The sequence below is a fragment of the Cupressus sempervirens genome, chromosome 7 (assembly GCF_028749045.1).
Source record: "Cupressus sempervirens isolate cs-2001-9-10 chromosome 7, ASM2874904v1, whole genome shotgun sequence".
Classification (NCBI taxonomy): domain Eukaryota; kingdom Viridiplantae; phylum Streptophyta; class Pinopsida; order Cupressales; family Cupressaceae; genus Cupressus; species Cupressus sempervirens.
Genome location: NC_143124.1, coordinates 406,437,860 through 406,455,762, shown reverse-complemented (window position 1 = coordinate 406,455,762; position 17,903 = coordinate 406,437,860). Strand labels below are relative to the sequence as shown.

Genomic DNA, 17,903 nt, shown 5'->3' with positions numbered 1-17,903 from the left:
TGAGCAATGGATGGGGCCATTTAAAATTTGTTTTCCCACGGCTCTATTTCTTTTTTTGTTGTGAAGGACGAAGGAGTGTTAGGGTAGTGCTGAAGTTGGGTGGAGTTGGTTTAAGGGTGGAGGGTTTACCCTTCCAAGTCTTGGCTTATATAAATGGCGGATGTTAGGGGAGAAACAACGATGTTGAGCCCTCAAATGGATTTTAGGGCGGCTTTAGGCTCTAGGTTTTCAAATCAAGGGATGAAAACCTTTGATAACAATCTGTTCACTCCGAACACTGTGAATGTTGATTTGGGATTATTTAATGGTTCGAGGATCACGAAGACCAATGGTTGTCTTGAAAGGTGCAAGGAGAGGCCAAAATTGGTGGTCCTAGTTGAAATGATTGTAAATGATGTTGAATATTACTCACTTCATTCCATTTATTGTAAGTTATTAGGGATGAGGGTGTCCTTGCAATTCTTGGAGGTTTAGGCTAGGAGGACCTGGGAGCCGGAAGGAGAAATGGCAATAATGCTACTAGTGAATAGTTATTTCATGGTTACTTTCAACTACATTGCTGATTGTAATAGGGTGTTTGAGGGAGGTCCCTATTTCTACAATAAGGTTGGGTTAATTATCAAGCCATGGCATGCTGGCTTCAACCCTGCAGAGGAGCTACCTAATTGTGTCCCAGTATGGGTTCGCCTACCGAGGTTTTTGATTGAATGCTATCAAGAGGATGTGCTACATCTTTTGGCCTCCATGCTTGGAAAACCTGTAGGGACTTCTTCGTAGACCTTGGGTAAAAAGGTAATGTCTTTTGCTCGCATTTGTGTTGAAATTGATCTTAGTAGACCCTTACCAGATGTAATAGAGATGTGTGCAGCTTCTTATTCTTGGGTGCAACAATTGGATTATGAAACTCTTCCGTTTTGCTGTCGCCTTTGTCGAGAATATGGTCACTTGTAGCGAAGATGCCCAAGGAATCATCCTCGGGAATCCCATTCATCACAGCCTGAGATTAAGCCTCTTGAGGTAGATAAAGGGAAGTGCATTGCTTTTGCGGAGGTAGGGGCTTCTAATTATTTCATTTGGGTTAGGTCTCAGAATAGGAATAGGGGTCTGAAGAGGTCCTTTAAAGAAAGGCAGGATGATACCTTTAATAGGTTTGAGGTTTTGGATGAGCTTAGCCAATAGGAAGTGAACTCAAGTTTGATCAATTTGGATCAAGGGCTTGTGGACTTAGCTCAAGATGATCCTATTATTGAGTCTACTATGGATCCTCTGGGGGAGGAGTGTCAGCAATTGGATGTTGATCAGCAAAAGGGGACTTCTAAGATGCAAGAACCTCTGGCTATTGTTTCCACTGTAGGTATGGACTCTTCGGCTATTGGACAACACATTGGTTCATGTTCAGTGGCGAAGAATAAGCCTCCTCCCAAGCTTGGTATTTTGCAGAAAGATATTAAGAAGGGTGGGACAAAAAAATTTGGTAAACTTGGCGAAAAAAAAGATGTGGAAAAGATTAAATTAGATGGCAAAAACTTGGTGGAGTCGGGGACAGTTAAGCCCCTGGATGCTATTTTTTCAAGCCCCTGGAAATGATTGTTTTGTCATGGAACGTGAGGGGCTTGAATAGCAGCCCTAGACAAAAATTTGTTCTTGAGTTAGTTAGAAGACAAGGTCCTGATGTTCTGTTCCTACAGGAAACCAAGTTATCTGTGGAGAGTATGCAATGTTTGAAATCTAGCGTCTGGAGAAGTGGGGAGTGCCAATGCATTGGTGCCCATGATGCTTCCAGAGGTTTGGCTTGCTTATGGAATCCTAGAAAAATCTAGCACCTTTGGTGGATTTCCTCCAAATCCTCTTTATCCATGGTTGCTACTGGCCTAGAGATAGGTGAGGTCATTTTATTCTCCAATATCTATGCACCTATCAATATCCAGGGTAAACATGCTTTGTGGTCCCAAATCAGGTTGGTTCATAGTATGCTGCCCTTTCATCCTTGGATTTTGGCTGGAGATTTAAATGCTATCTGTGAGTTGGCTGAGAAGAAGGGTGGTATTAGTAGATTAGAGCCTTCTGCACTACTACTTCAAGCCAATATCAAATCCCTGAATCTTATGGATATTAAACCAAATAATGGACAGCTTACCTGGAAGAACCGATGGAGTGGAAAGTTTTGTATTGATGAAAGATTAGATTGGTTCTTGGTTTCTTGTTATTGGATTAGTGGGATGTGGTCATCTTTCTCTGAGATTTTGGATTGGAGGGGATCTGACCATTGGCCTATCAAACTTACTTTGGAATCATCTCGGGTGCTACGGAAGCCTTCCTTTAGATTCCAACTTATGTGGCTTCGGGACTCATCTTTACATGATTTTGTCTTTGATTGGTGGAAAAATGGTAGACCAGCCTATGACACTTCAATGTATATTTTTGCCAAGCTGCTTCAACATGTTAAATTTGAGCTCAAATGATGGAATCGTTTGCACTTTGGGAATTTATTTCATGAAAAGGTAGGAGCTCAAGTAGATTTGGATGGTATCACTAGAAGGATAAGAGAGGAAGGGGTAACTAATGAATTGCTTTAGGATGAGGCTCAGGCTATGAAATTGCTTGAAGAATGGTAACTACGTGAGGAAATGTACTGGAAGTAGAAGGCATGAATTGAGTGGCTCCAGGAAGGGGACAAAAATACAACTTTTTTCTTCAACTTTATGAAAGCCAGGAGACATGGTAACTCTATCATGGGATTGGTGAATGATAGCGGAGAGCTTCTTTCTTCCTCTCCCAAAATGTTTAGGGAGGCAATCCAGTACTTTTAATCCCTCTTTAGAGAGGACTTGCAAGGAGGGTCTCCCGAGGAAGTGCAAGTTCTTTCATGCATCCCTACTTTTGTGACTGAGGATATGAATCAGTAGCTCATGAGGGATATCTCGCTTGAGGAGCTTGAAGGGGTTGTTTTTAACATGAAGAGAGGGAAGGCATCTAGTGTAGATGGATTCCCTATAGAGTTTTTCGAAGAGTTCTGGGATATCATCAAATTTGATCTCTTGGCTGTGGTTCACGAGTCTCAACATAATAAGCAGATGTTAAAGGCTCTAAATGCTACTTTCCTTGCTCTTATTCCCAAGCAAGAGGGCGCTGATAGGGTGAGTCATTTCTGACCCATCTCATTATGCAATGCTATCTACAAAATCATTTCCAAACTTATTGCAGATTGGTTAAAGAAGGGGCTGGCTGATTTAATCTCCAAGGAGAAAAGTGGTTTTGTGGCTGGCAGAAAAATTCTAGATGGGATTGTTATTGCATCTAAGGTCATCCATTTTATGGCCAGTTCAAAAGAAAAAGCAATGTTTATCAAATTGGATATGGCGAAGGCATATGACAGAGTAAGGTGGTCCTTCCTATGGCAGGCTCTTAGTGCTTTCGGCTTTGCGAAAGATTGGATTCAATGGGTTTGGAGTTGTGTTACTTCTGTCTCTTTCTCGATGCTTATTAATGGGAGCCATTATGAGCTTTTTGGGACTTCACAGAGGCTTTTTCAGGGAGACCCTCTCTCCCCTTATATTTTTATTCTTTTGGCAAAGGGCCTAGGGAGATGGATTAAGCAGAATATGGAGTCTAGTTTTATTCAAGGCTGGAGGTGGGGAGGAGCATTACCCCCACAGACTCACTTGTAATTTGTGGATGACATTGCTTTGATGGGGTTGGCTACAATGAGGGAGGTATCTTATCTCCGTAGGGTCTTGGATGTGTACTTGGCTACTTTAGGTCAGTAGATTAATGAGGAAAAATCTTCCATCTACTTCTTTAATACTCTGGGTTCTATTCAACAGAGGATTTCCCACACTTTGAGGTTTCAGATTGGGTGTCTTCCTTTGAAGTATCTGGGCATTCCTATCTCTGTGAGTAGGCTTCCCAGGGTGTCTTGGCAGGTTATTTTGGACAAATTTAGGGTGAAAGTTAATTATTGGACCCACCACTGGTTATCCTTTGCTGGTCATTTCTAGTTGATTAAGTCAATTGTGCAGGCTCTGCCCATTTACAGATGCATGCTACAGGTTGCTCCTAAGGGCTTTCTTAAGGACCTTGATTCTATGATGCACCAATTTCTTTGGGTGGGATGCTTGGAGGCCTCCAAATGGAGTTTGGTTAGATGGGAAGTGGTATGCAACCTGAAACACTATGGGGGATTAGGTTTGCGGCAGCCAACTTTGACTGGAGAGGCGTTGGCTTCCAAACTTTACGGGAGGTGGTGCAAAGAGCAGGATAAGAGCTGGGCGATGGTTCTTTCTCAAAAGTATCTTCCAGGGATTCCTCATCTTGATATTTCTAGGTACCCACTTGCAAGGAAGGGCTCTGTGATTTGGGGTACTCTAAAGAAAGGGACCAAGCTTATTAAGGAAGGATTGTTCTTGATTTGCAACAATGGGGCGGAGGCTCAATTCTGGATCGACTCTTGGGATGACTATCCCCCAATCATTTCTTAGTTCCCCAAGCTAAGGTATCTTTGTAGTAGTTTCAGGATGCCGAGTGGTCTCATGTAAGTGATTTTAAGTCTTTTTTCCCTTGTGGGCAGTTGGAAATGGCTAAATGGAAGTCTCCAGATGAATGGCCAGTTGCTGATTTACAGGAGGAATGTGCTACGCTGCAAACTATCCTCTCCAGTAGAAGATGTTGTTCTCTTTGGGAAGCTGATGTTCTTTCCTGGTCTCCCAATTCTAAGGGGATCTATATGGTTGCCTCTAGATATAGAAGATTGGTGTCTCATAGGATGGTTCTTCCTTAAGTGTAGTGGTGGAAGAAGGTCTGGAACAAGCTTTCTTGGCCAAAATGCAATTGTCTTATCTAGATGCTAGCTTGGAATAAGTGTTTGACTTGGGATAATATTTAGAAGAGAGGGTTTTACAGACCTTCTATTTGTGGGGCGAATGAGGAGGATTCTTCTCATTTGTTTTTTCATTGCTCCTTTACTCTGCAACTTTGGCATTTCTGCTGGGGAATTTGGGCAGTTCCGTGTGTCCATGCTTCCTCTTTGATTGAGTTTTGGCAAAAGATGGGACGTCCCCCTTATATGGCTCCTTTTCTACAGGAGGTGTGGTTTGTGGGGCCTATCTTCTTATTTTGGTAGATTTGGCTAGACCGCAATCATAGGATTTTTTAGGGAGAGCAAAGGCTTGTACAACAAATTTGGTAGAGGTTATTAGGCATGATTAAAGAGACAGTGGAGGCTAAGTGTGAAGTGGATTTTCCTTTGGGGAAACAAGATACAGAGTTGGTGGAGAGATTGGGGACATTGGGTTCTTCTTTGATCTTAACCAAAGCTAAGAGGCGGCATCATGAGAAGCAAAAAATTGATAGGGTTGGTAGATGGTAGCTACCCCCTATGGGTATCTTGAAGATCAATAATGATGGTTCTTCAAGGGATAATCCAGGTCCAACTAGTATTGGCAAGATTGGTAGAGATGCTATGGGTTCAGTGATTTTTATCTTTTCCATCTATGATGGGATTCAGACCATTAACCTAGTGGGGTTTGGCTATTCTTGTTGCTCTTGAGAAAGCTTTTGCTTTAGAATGGAGAAAATTAGTTTGCGAGTCTAACTCCCAGGTTTTGATCAACTTGCTTAATGAATGGAGAGTGACTGATGTTAATTGGCAATTGGCTAGGATTGTGCAACAAATTTTGCATATTAGTTCTTTGATGGACATGGTGACTTTTGCACATATTCCAAGGGAGTGGAATAGGGTAGCTAATTGCTTGGCAAAATGGGCTTCCGAGCATGCTGATGGATGGAGAATTGAGGAATGGGAGCTGGTTCCTCAAGAGCTATGCCTAGACTTAAGGAGCATTCTTGATGAGGATAGGGTGGAGAATGGTGATAGATGATGATTTTGGTCGTCTTACCTTTGTCTGGGTCTATTCTTTTGTTCTTTCTCGGGACCTTTGGTCCTTGATCTCTATGTATTAGTGTTTTCTATTTTTTAATAAAGTTTTTACCCCCTTTATTTCAAGAAAAAAAAAGGGTACCAATTTTTGCCTTTGATTCATTGGGGAAAGTAGTCCAAAATGCCAACCTTAATCAGCTTGTATCTAATCCCTTCTGATGCTAGTCAAATAGGATTTGTTCACTTTTAGTTAGAGAGCTCTAGGTAGTCATATTGCATTTATACTTGGTAAGAAATTTTGTCATCCTTAAGTGTATTTAAGAGAATTGTTTCTTTTGTACCATTGCATTTCTATGTTGACAGAGTTATCATTTTCTAAGAAACCAATCATATTATTAAAGTATTATACACCATTTATTTATTTATTTATTTTGGATTAATATTTGTTTTATGTATTTCCTCTTTTCTAACATAATAATATATTTTTAATAACATATAGTTTTATAATTATATAGAGTTGTCATGTTACCCAATTCTATAATGAGAAGTGTTCTCATGTATTTCTTACTTTCCTTGATCTGTTATTCCTCATTATTGTGTCAATGTTACGATAGCTCCTACAAACTCAACTCTATGATAGATGGCTTTTGGCATTTGGTAGTGCCTCATAGTTGATGCAATTTAGAATGAGGTGCCCATTAAGGGAAACCAATTAAAGGATGGGGTGCCCAAATTGATTCATTTTGTGGGTCATTCTTTAGCATTCACATCTTTTTCTCCTCCATGCTCCATGACAATTGTTCTAGAACCTTAACTAAACTTCACTATAGTTGATGACCTTTATTGTTCACACTTTGGATCTCTAATAAATCTATATGACATAATTTAGAAAATGTTAAAAACATCATTCCTTTCTTACGATTTACTAACATTTTGTGTCATAACTATTTGAGAATGCTTCAAGATTCTATACTTATATTGGAAATTGCATTTTAGCATTGGTTCAATTATTTTTATTCTATAATTTATTCTCTAACCCCTTTCTAATTACTAAGATCTTATTACTATATTTTACCATTTGATTTGAAAAATGTTGCCTTCTATTTGAACTTGATGGGTATCACTACTATATATGGGTATATTTTGGAATTTACAATGGAAACACTCTTATTTTTTATAGAAATTTTGAAAACAATAAGCCAATTCAGTTTATAATTAGAAGGTATTTTTTCACCTTTAAAAAGTAGACAGATTTTTTTCCACCTTTAATAGGAGGTAAATCATTTTTTCTTTTATTGTGAGGAATTCCAATAGTAATAGAAGCAATAATCAAACATTGAGAAGCTGAAGTTTGATTAAAAAATAAAGTTACCAACTCTTCCCACGTTTGTTAATTATTTTCAAATACAATTTTCTTTTATACTACATATTCAAAATTATGGTAAAATTGAAAGTTGAATTTTCATATACAGTTTTCTTTAGTAATGCATATTCAAAACTTTGGGTGACTGATTATAAATGACTAACTACTTAGTCATTTATTTTTGAGTTTTTGTTTAGGTGACTAATTTTCAATCATCCATTTGTCATTTATTTGGTAGAGTATTTAGTCACTTTTATTTGGTTGATCTTGTGATTTTATCTGATGAATAAATTAGTCACCTATAGTTGTAAATTACAAAGAAATTGTAGAATGTGATTAGTTATAGTCACATGACAAAAAGTTTTAGTGGTCTGACTAAATATTTTAGTCACATAGTCACATATTTGCCAAAATGTACTAGTGTAATATGCACCAGATAACTAGCAATCCAACATGTTGTTAAGAAAGCCAACATAGTGTGTTATTAAATTCTTGCATAGACAAGCATCATCAATGGCTATTGGTGAAAAAATAGATCATTTCATCTCAATAAGAGACCTGGCCATATTCTCAAAACCAAGCAAATCAAGTATAGTAAAGAAATATCATCAATTCAATAACTCTATCATTAAATAGGTTATTTATTTTTACAAATGATAGGTAGAGCTATTAATAGGGAGATAATTTAATTTATTATAAATATTACATATCATATTAGCCTTTATTGAATTTGAATTTTTTTAAAGAGATCTAAACTTTAGATATGAAATTCTATCTTAAAAGTTTGATTATTCTTAGTGGAACTTAGTAAACAAAATACAATTAATGTAATTAATTTTTATTTGAGACCAAATAGTTATTTTAAATTTATTTTAAGATTAACTATGCACTCATAAAAATTGAAAGAAAATTTGTTTAAAAAATCTAGTCATAATCAAGTTATATTGGTTCAAAGTTATTTGAAGTAGACTATAAACCTAAAATAATTGTGAGTATATAACTAATATTATTGAAAATTATTATTTTATAAGATTATAATTTTAAAACGTTATCAATTTATTAATGAAATATCTCTATCTTAAGTATGACCAAATATTGTTATTCTTATTTGAAAGTGTTTTATCTTTTCATCATAAGTAACCTGTTTAAAAATATACTATGTATATATTTACTACAATAAATCTATGAAATTATAAAAAGAAAGAATTTTATAGTACGTGTCTATATATTTACTACAATACATCTATGAAATTATAAAAAGAAAGAATTTTACAATATGTATATATTTATTATAATATATTTACAAAATTAGTAAAAGGAAAGAAAATTGACCATAGATTACAAAAATACACAAAAATTCTATTTTTATTTTATAATGCCATCCAACAATTTAAAAAATATATATATTTAAGTATGTAAATAGAAAATTTACAATAATAACAATAAACAACCGAATGTTTCACTCTGTCCAAACATTAGTACACTATATAAATCTTTACAATAATTTTTAATAATATTGGTAAAGCACATAAATGTAAACAAGTAGAGGACAATAATGCATCTATATTGACTAGTCTGAAACCAATAAATTAAACTTCATAATGTCTCTTGTCTTTTATAAATAATAATATATAATCTTATTAAATTGAAAATGAATGAATAACTTGTTTAAAAAAATACTATGTATATATTTATTACAATACATCTACAAAATTATAAAAAATAATGAATTTTATACAATACATTTATGAAACTAAAAAATATAGTGTGTACATTTTTACTAAAATGCATTTACAATAGTTTTAAAAAAAATAAAAATTTATGAATAAATAATTGAGTAAAGATTTCAAAAATTCTATTTTTATTTTTATAATATCATCAACAATTTAAAAACCTTATATAATTAACAATCAAAATAGAAAATTTACAATAATAATAAACGAGGAATTGTTTCGCTCAATCCAAACATTAGTACATCATATAAATCTTTACAATTGTTTTTAATAATATTGACAAAGCACATAAATGTAAACAAGTAGAAGATACTAATGTAGTCTGATTTGAATAAATTAAACTTCATAATGTCAACTTACGGAGCCATGGGAAACATAACTTCAAGAGCAAGTCCACACCACTAAAGTATGTATACCTCCAAGTCCTTTTCAATACAATAAATAAAACCAATGTTGCAAAACCTGTTCCATATGACAGTCCAACTCCAATCCAATACCACAAATTTTCCTCATTTTGGTTTTCTTCATTATTATATGTAGAAATTAAAGAAGCTAGAGTGAATTCTAGCCAAGAGCTCTTTTTTGGAAGTGGACAACCATATAAATTTGGATTTCCTAAAAATGATGATTTAGCAAATGTTAGCATTTGTTTTCCTTGTGGTATACTTCCTAAAAGGTTGTTGTTGGACAAATTGAGATCTTCAAGAGAGCTCAAAGAACCAAGATCTGGAGGAATGTGTCCAGAAAAATTATTCATAGAAAAGTCTAATGTCTCCAATTAACTCATTTGTGCAATGCTATTTGGAATAGTACCATTTAGATTGTTCATGGAAAGGTTGAGCAACTTCAATGCCTTCAACTTTCCCAAATCAAAAGGAACATTCCCACATAATTGATTACATGAAAGATCTATATATGTCATGGTAGGAAAAATATATGCATAATTCTCATCTCTGGCTTTGGAATCCATATACAATCCATTAGTATACATGTATTTATTAATTTGGAAGAAGTATATATCATATCCGAAGTTGTACGGAACCATGCTAAATTCCTGGGTTGGCTCTACTATCATTGCTGGTAAATTGAAAACACTGTGGGGTATATTGTGGGGTATATGCCCTGAAAGGTGATTTGAAGAAAGATCCAATATTTGTAGGCTCTTTAATTGCTCAATTTCTATAGGAATGCCACCTTCAAAATTATTCCTCCTCATTGCTAACACTCTCAGATTTGAGAAAGTACCTATTGACTTTGGAATTTCACCTCTAAATAAGTTCTCCTTGAGATCCAAAATGTTCAATTATGTTTAGTTTGATATAGATGGAGGGAGTCACCCTGTCACCTTGTTATTCTTTACCACTAGTGTCTATAGCTCACTTCACATATCAATCTCAGATGGCATCATTCCTTCCAAATTATTATCCCCCAAATTCAAGACTAGAAGGTTAGAGCAAGCTGCTAAACTTGGAGGAATGATTCCATTCAAATGATTGTTTGCTAGATTTAATATCATCAATGAAGAGTAATCCTACCATATTGGAGGAATGTTACTTGTGAGTGAATTGCTTTTGAGCAGCAACATGTTTATCTGTGGTGGCCAAGTTGATGGTATCTCTCAACGTAATGCATTATTAGATACATCCAAGAAAAGTATCTCCTTCCAGGTAGAAGTATCCAGAAAAATGCAACCTTCGAGATGATTTGTTGAAAGATTAATGCTTTGAAGACACAAATCCCATAGCCAAGAGGGAATTTCTCCAACACGATTATTGTCAGGTAGGTACAACTTAGAAAGCGAGAATTTTGTCGAAATCCACAAAGGGATTGGACCATCCATCTTACATGATATCATAACTAAGTAAACCAACTGAAATGGGGGAATCTAGCTGGGGCTGAAATTAAATATGCAATTGGTCAGGCCAAGAGTCCACAATTGGTTAAGGTTGTGAGAGAAGGCCTCTGAAATGATCTGACCAAAATTACAAGTGAGGAAGAGAATTTCTAGTGAAGATGGTAGGACCGAGGAAGCAATACTCTAGTTGAATGCATTCCTCTCAACAAAGAGGATAGTAAGGGAGAAGAGCTTTGCAAATGAGGAGAGAATAGTTCCATTTATTTGGTTGTAATATAGATCCAAGTAGACTAGTGATGAGTGATTGCTCAATGAATCTGAGATACAACTAGTCAACTGATTCGAAGAAAGATCTAAGTGGTTCAGAGAAGAGATATTAGAAAGAGAAGTGGGAATGCTTCCGTTTAGATTATTACAAGAAAGACACAACTGTGTGAGAGAAGACATGTTTCCCAAGAAGTGAGGAAGAGTACTTGTTAATCCATTATCCGAGAGGTCTAAGGATGCAAGAGAAGACATGTTTCCCAAGTAGTGAGGAAGAGTACCTGTTAATTTATTGTAAGAGAGGTCTAAGGATGCAAGAGAAGAGATGTTTCCCAAGTAGTGAGGAAGAGTACCTATTAATTTATGGTAAGAGAGATCTAAGGATGCAAGAGAAGACATGTTTCCACAGTAGTAAGGAAGAGTACCTGTTAATTTATTGTAAGAGAGGTCTAAGGATGCAAGAGAAGACATATTTCCCAAGCAGTGAGGAAGAGTACCTGTTAATTTATTGCCAGAGAGGTCTAAGGATGCAAGAGAAGTGAGGATGCACTGAAGATCTCAGCATCAATCTTTATACTCCCCCTTGATGCTGAGAGGACTCACAATCTGATCTCTGAGTACCAAAAACTGATCTTTTGTAACTACCTTTGTGAAGATGTCTGCAATTTTCTCCTTTGTGCTGATGTACTTCAACTCAACCACTTTATTTTGTACCAAATCTCTAATAAAATGTTGTTTAAGATCAAAGTGTTTGGTCCTGTTGTGATGAACCGGATTCTTGGCCAATTTAATGGCACTTATGTTGTCACAAAAAATCACAGTAGGCTGAACCTGTATCCCTCCAATTTCTTCAAAAAGCTTTCTAAGCCATAAAGCTTGTGTGCCAGCTGAAGTGACCGCAACATATTCCGCTTCTGTAGAAGAGAGAGCAACCATACTTTGCTTCTTTGAACTCCATGTAATTAAACCGAAACCCAAAGAAAAACAATTACCAGATGTAGATTTTTGGTCATCCAAACAACCTCCCCAATCTGAATTACTAAAGCCAACAAGCTCAAACTTATTAGAAGAATAGTGAATGCCAAAATCTACTGTGCTTTTCACATACCTCAAAATTCTCTTGGCTGCCTTCATATGTTCCTCTAATGGATTTGTCATATACCTTGAAACCAATGAAATTGAATAAGCAATATCAGGCCTTGTGTGAGTTAAAAACATCAAACTCCCCACAATGCTTTTGTATAATGTCTCATCAACAATTTTAGCACCATCATCTCTACATAATGTAACTCCATGAGCAATTGGAGTGGAAAGAGGTTTACAATCAGCCATATAAAAAAATTTCAACATATCTTTTGCATACTTTTCTTGACAAATAAAAATTTCATCTTTACCTTGATAAACCTCCATGCCAAGAAAGTACTTCATGAGACCTAAATCTTTCATCTCAAACTCATTCATCATAGCAACTTTAAATTCATCTTTCATCTTTGAACTACTACCCATATATAGAAAATCATCAACATACAAACTCACAATGAGAATATCATTACCTTCTTGTTTGTAGTAAAGGGTAGGTTCACTCTTACTTCTTTGAAAGTCATTCTGCTGAAAATATCCATCAATTCTTGCATACCATGCACGGGGTGCTTGCTTGAGGCCATACAAAGCCTTCTTCAACTTTTAGACATAATCTTCTCTACCTTGAATCTCAAAACCTCTTGGCTGTCCCACATATACCTCTTCTTCTAAGTACCCATTCAATAAAGCACTTTTCACATCCATGTGATGAATACTCCATTTCTTTTGAGCTACAAGAGAGATTAGCATCCTAATAGTTTCTTGTCTTGCTACTGGTGCAAAAGTTTCTTCATAATCAATGCCATACCTTTGAGTGAAACCTTCAGCAACCAGTCTTGCCTTGTGTCTTTCAACACTCCCATCACTATTATACTTGGTCTTATAGACCCATTTTGTGCCAATCTTCTTCTTCTTATGTGGAAGATCTACAAGCTCCCATGTTTCATTCCTATCAATGGAATCCATCTCTTCATTCATTGCTTGCATCCAAACCTCATTAGCACATGCATCTTCAAAACATGATGGCTCAAAATCAGCTTTAGCAAGTAATGCAAAATTTACTGTCTCACCTATTGGATCTTCTTCATGTGCTTGATTTTGACACCTCTCATAAATATCACTCAATCTTCTTACCTTCCTTGGAGGACTAGAGGATGGACTTGCTCTTGATATTGGTGAGGGGTTTCTTGGTGGGCTTGGTGATCTTGAAATAGAACCATTAGCTGGCTGCTCATTATCATTATCAACAATATCATCATCATCCAAAACTGATTTTGGCTTTCCAACATGTTGTTTTTGATGACCATTAACTCCCCATTCATCAAAAATCACATCTCTTGAAACAACAATCTTATTAGTAATAGGATTGAATAATCTATAAGCTTTTTTTTCTTCACTATAGCCCACAAAAATACATGATTCACTTTTAGCATCTAGCTTTTGCCTATTCTGATCAGGGATGTGAACATAAGCCAAACAATCAAAATTTTTAAAATGATTTACATTAGGCTTTTTCTCATACCATGCTTCATATGGAGTCATCTTGTGTAGGGCACTTGTAGGACTCCTGTTGAGAATATATACGGCTGTAGCAACTGAATCAGCCCAATAAGAATTGTTCAAACCCTTGGTTTGTAACATGCTCCTTGCCATTTCTACCATAGTATGATTCTTCCTTTCAGCTACTCCATTCTGTTGGGGTGTGTATGTAGTTGTGAGTTGTCTTTTGATGCCATTCATCTCACAAAAATTCTGAAAATTGTTTGAGCAAAATTCTCCTCCTTGATCTGTTCTCAAACATCTTATTGTGTTCCCTTTCTCATTCTCTACACGAGCTTTAAACTTCTTGAATGTATCAAAGGCTTCATCTTTAGTCTTCAAAAAATATACCCAACACATGCGTGAGTAATCATCAATAAAAGTAATGAAATATGACGATTTACCCAAACTTTGTGTTTGCATTGGACCACAAATATCTGAATGAATAAGTTGAAGTGGGTATTGGGCCTGCCATGCATTGCCTTTTGGAAATGATTCCCTTGAATGTTTCCCTTTTGCACACCCTTCACAAATCTGTTTATGCTCTTCAACCTTAGGCAATCCAAGAACTAAGGCATTTGATGTTAGATTCTTCAAACTATTGAAATTTAAATGGCCATACCTGAGATGCCACAACCAACTTTTATCCTCATAAGCCACATTAACAAACTGATTATCATTTTGACCAAACTTCAAAGGAAACATCCTATTCTTTGCCATAGGAACAACTGTAATCACTTTATTTTTTTGATTCTTATCATAGATAGTATAGTGCATGTTCTCAAATACCACTCTATAATTCTTCTCACATAGCTGCCCAACACTCAATAAATTATGCTTTAACTTGGGAGTATAATAAATATCTTGAACACTTTTCATACCTTCCTTTGTCTGAACATCCATGGCTGCTTTGGCCGCAACATCCACAGTATTGTTATTACCAAGGGTAAGATTGGATCTGTAACTATCATCAAGCTTTGAAAATATTTCTCTGTTGCCAGACATATGGTTAGAGCATCCAGAATCCAAATACCAAACATCATTCACAGTACTTTCACCTTTCCCATAACACAAAAATAAATTACCCGAGGAAGGATCCTCATCTTGTTGGGCATAATTTGCACTATTGTTACCTGATTTCAGTCTACACTCTCTGTCAAAATGTCCATACTTATTGCAATGATAGCATTGGATGTTCCTTTTATCAAATCTGCCTCTACCTCTGCCTCCTTGAGATCTTCACTTCAAACTCCAGCTCCACTGCTCCATTTCCACCATTCTATAAATAATTTTTAGAATACTTTAGTTTAGGAGTAGTTTAAACAAGAAGCATGCTATACATATGGCATGCATTAGATGATATTTTTGGATGCATTTTTGTCTAGTCTTAGTTACTTCTTCTCCCATCCTTAATCATAGGCATGGAATAATGCTAAAACTACTGTTAGAACTCCTGATCTATATTTTGATCTATGTGTTAGGGATTAGTTTTAACAATTTTTATTTGAATAAATGTATTGGCTGAATAGCAATTTGAGTTGGAATAATATATCAGTTCTTTTCTCTGCAGTAAAATAGAGCCTTCCTTGTTTTGAATATTATCATTTTTTTTTATTGCGTTGCTGCTGTTGTTTGAATCCTACATGCACAAGCTCTCAGATATGACACCCCTTTCAGCCGAGATCATAATTTCAATAGAAACTACATGATGGCTGTCCACATCATTGGTGATCTCATCCCAGGTGCTGCAGCAATCTCCTCCCTTCTCCCAGGTACTTAGATTGGGTATATCAAGAAAGGAAACAAGAGAGTAGTTTACGCCGGCCTTGAAATGAAGAAGAGCTTCTTGTTCCCTCTCAATACAGCCACAGCAGAAGCAGAGAAGAAACATGAGGGGAATAACAACAACAGAAGACATAAGTAGCTTGGCCATTTTCGAGTTTGGGTGTAATGAGAGGGAAAGTGATGATTATTAATTATATAGCTGAGTAGGAGTTGAACGCTGTGAGGAGAAGTTTGAAAGGAAGAAGAATTGATAAGTAGGAGATAATTCATAAGGCACAGCACTAGGTGAAGGTTTTGCAAATGGGGTTGCAAGTTTTGGGTTTAATCATGAAGGAAACTCCGTACTTAAGTGCACTTTGGCTGGAGTACTACTGGGATGGGTGACCTCTCGGTGCTTCACCCCTATGAGCATCACTTAGATCCAATGAGTGCTAAGTGTTCCATTTATTATCATGAAAGATGGATTCATGTTGAATCACTACTCATGAATTATGAGTCAATGAATTTGACTCAAAAATCACACATTAAAATCCTGATAGCAATATCACAACAAAGAGAAGAATACCAACAATTTCGATGCAACTGCAGTCACACAGCACTCAATGTTCTCATAGAATTATGACGAGATTTGCCAGACTTTGGCGAGTCAAGGAAGGCAGCCGTGAGACGTGCATTGTCGGTGAAAAATGAATGGTCGTCATGTCATAAAATTGCATTTTATAACATAATTCGGTAGACACGTCTTTATTGGAGGAGTTGGTATATGGCTGAAAAAATAATTGTCCACGCAAGTAGAAACTTCTGCCGTGCGACTCTGCCCACATTTTGATTGGTTCTTATTTTGAATGTTAAATTTATCACAAAAAAAACTATGACGAATCATAAAATTTCATCTCAAATGTGAGGCAGCAGAAACAATACACGGTTAAATTCAGATAAAATTATTTAACCAGTACTTTCACAACGCGACGCTATTTACATTATATCATTGAGACCGCAATGTCAGGACGATGTATTTAATGTAGCGATAGCGATCAGTCTAGATCAGAATCTCTTTACTTCCAAGTTACGTAGACAGACACGGGAATACAAATCATAGCTTACAAAGGACATATTCTTTTTTTCAGAGAAAAATCTTCGCGAGTGCTCAAAAATTTCCATCACAGTGTCAAATCACAAATTTATGGATGTAACGAAAACAGTCAAAGACCACGAAAAGTGAAATGCTTTTTTCCACATCAACTCAGAAAATTTGTTGATGATTTTCATCCCTTGATGTCTTTTTATTTTTTATTCTTTTTCTTAAATTTAAAGAGATATTTTGCTTTGATTTATTTTAAAAAAAATTTAAAAATATTGTAAGAGAACAACTTCAATTGTAGTTTATTAAATTTTATTTATTAAAAGTTGACTTAAGAATCATCTAGTAGACTAATAGTTGTTACAGGATAAAGTTTGTAGTTATATCAATTGTGAAACTTTATTGGTATTATAAGGGTCCTATTAATAGAACAATTAGGCATAGCATTGAATCATTTGTGAACAGTAAAAATTGATGTGGTAAGAGTGAAAACTAAATAGAGCAATAGGGAATGTGTATAAAATGTCAACTCAAATCACCATTCTCTAACCCTTGTGTACATGAAAAATCTCTTACAACTTGCTTGGTTCGTGGAATTGTAGAAATCAAGATTTTTGCAAATCAAGAATTTGCAAATCTTCAAAACCATATTTGCGATTCTTGTAGAGCGGTTTGCTTCATTTGAAAGATGTCTAGAAAGATACATTTTTATACATTTGGTTCATCAAACTGGAATTGGAATTGAAATGGTGAACGTAGAGAATGACCAAACTTCAAATCAGTTTGATTTCCATCACTGGAGAGGGAAGACTCGAAATATGATTTTGAGGTAAATTTAAAAGTTTGAAATTCTAATTCCATTTTGTCATTTTTAAAACAAACATAAAAAAAAGTTCATATCCAAAATTTGCAAATGTTAATTCCATTCATCATTCACCAACACATTCAATGAAAGACAAGAAGCCTCCAATTCCTTCTTTTAATCCCACAATTGTACCTAATGCTAAAAAAAATAGTCACCCTTGTTGCTAGAGCTTAAGCTCCATTCTCCATTTAAATTCGCTATCTTTAAGATGTACATTTCATGTTGTTAATGTTTTATAGCTTAAGTCGAATAAAACATAAAGGTAAACTATATATATATATATATATATATATATATATATATATTTATTTATTTATTTATATATTGTTGAAAAGATTTAAAACTAATATTTTAAAGTTCATAGGTATCAAAATATCTTTCTTATGATAAGAAGATGTTTTATATAATTATTTTAATCATTTATGATCAGTAATCTTTGTTGTGTATTATAAGATATTACATT

The 17,903-nt window shown here is 35.4% G+C and overlaps 1 pseudogene; it reads right to left on the bottom strand.

The window, feature by feature from the left end:
* Nucleotides 1-9,314: 9,314 nt before the first annotated feature.
* On the bottom strand, nt 9,315-15,642 carry LOC149547250 (uncharacterized; annotated as a pseudogene).
* Between the last annotated feature and the right edge of the window lie 2,261 nt (nt 15,643-17,903).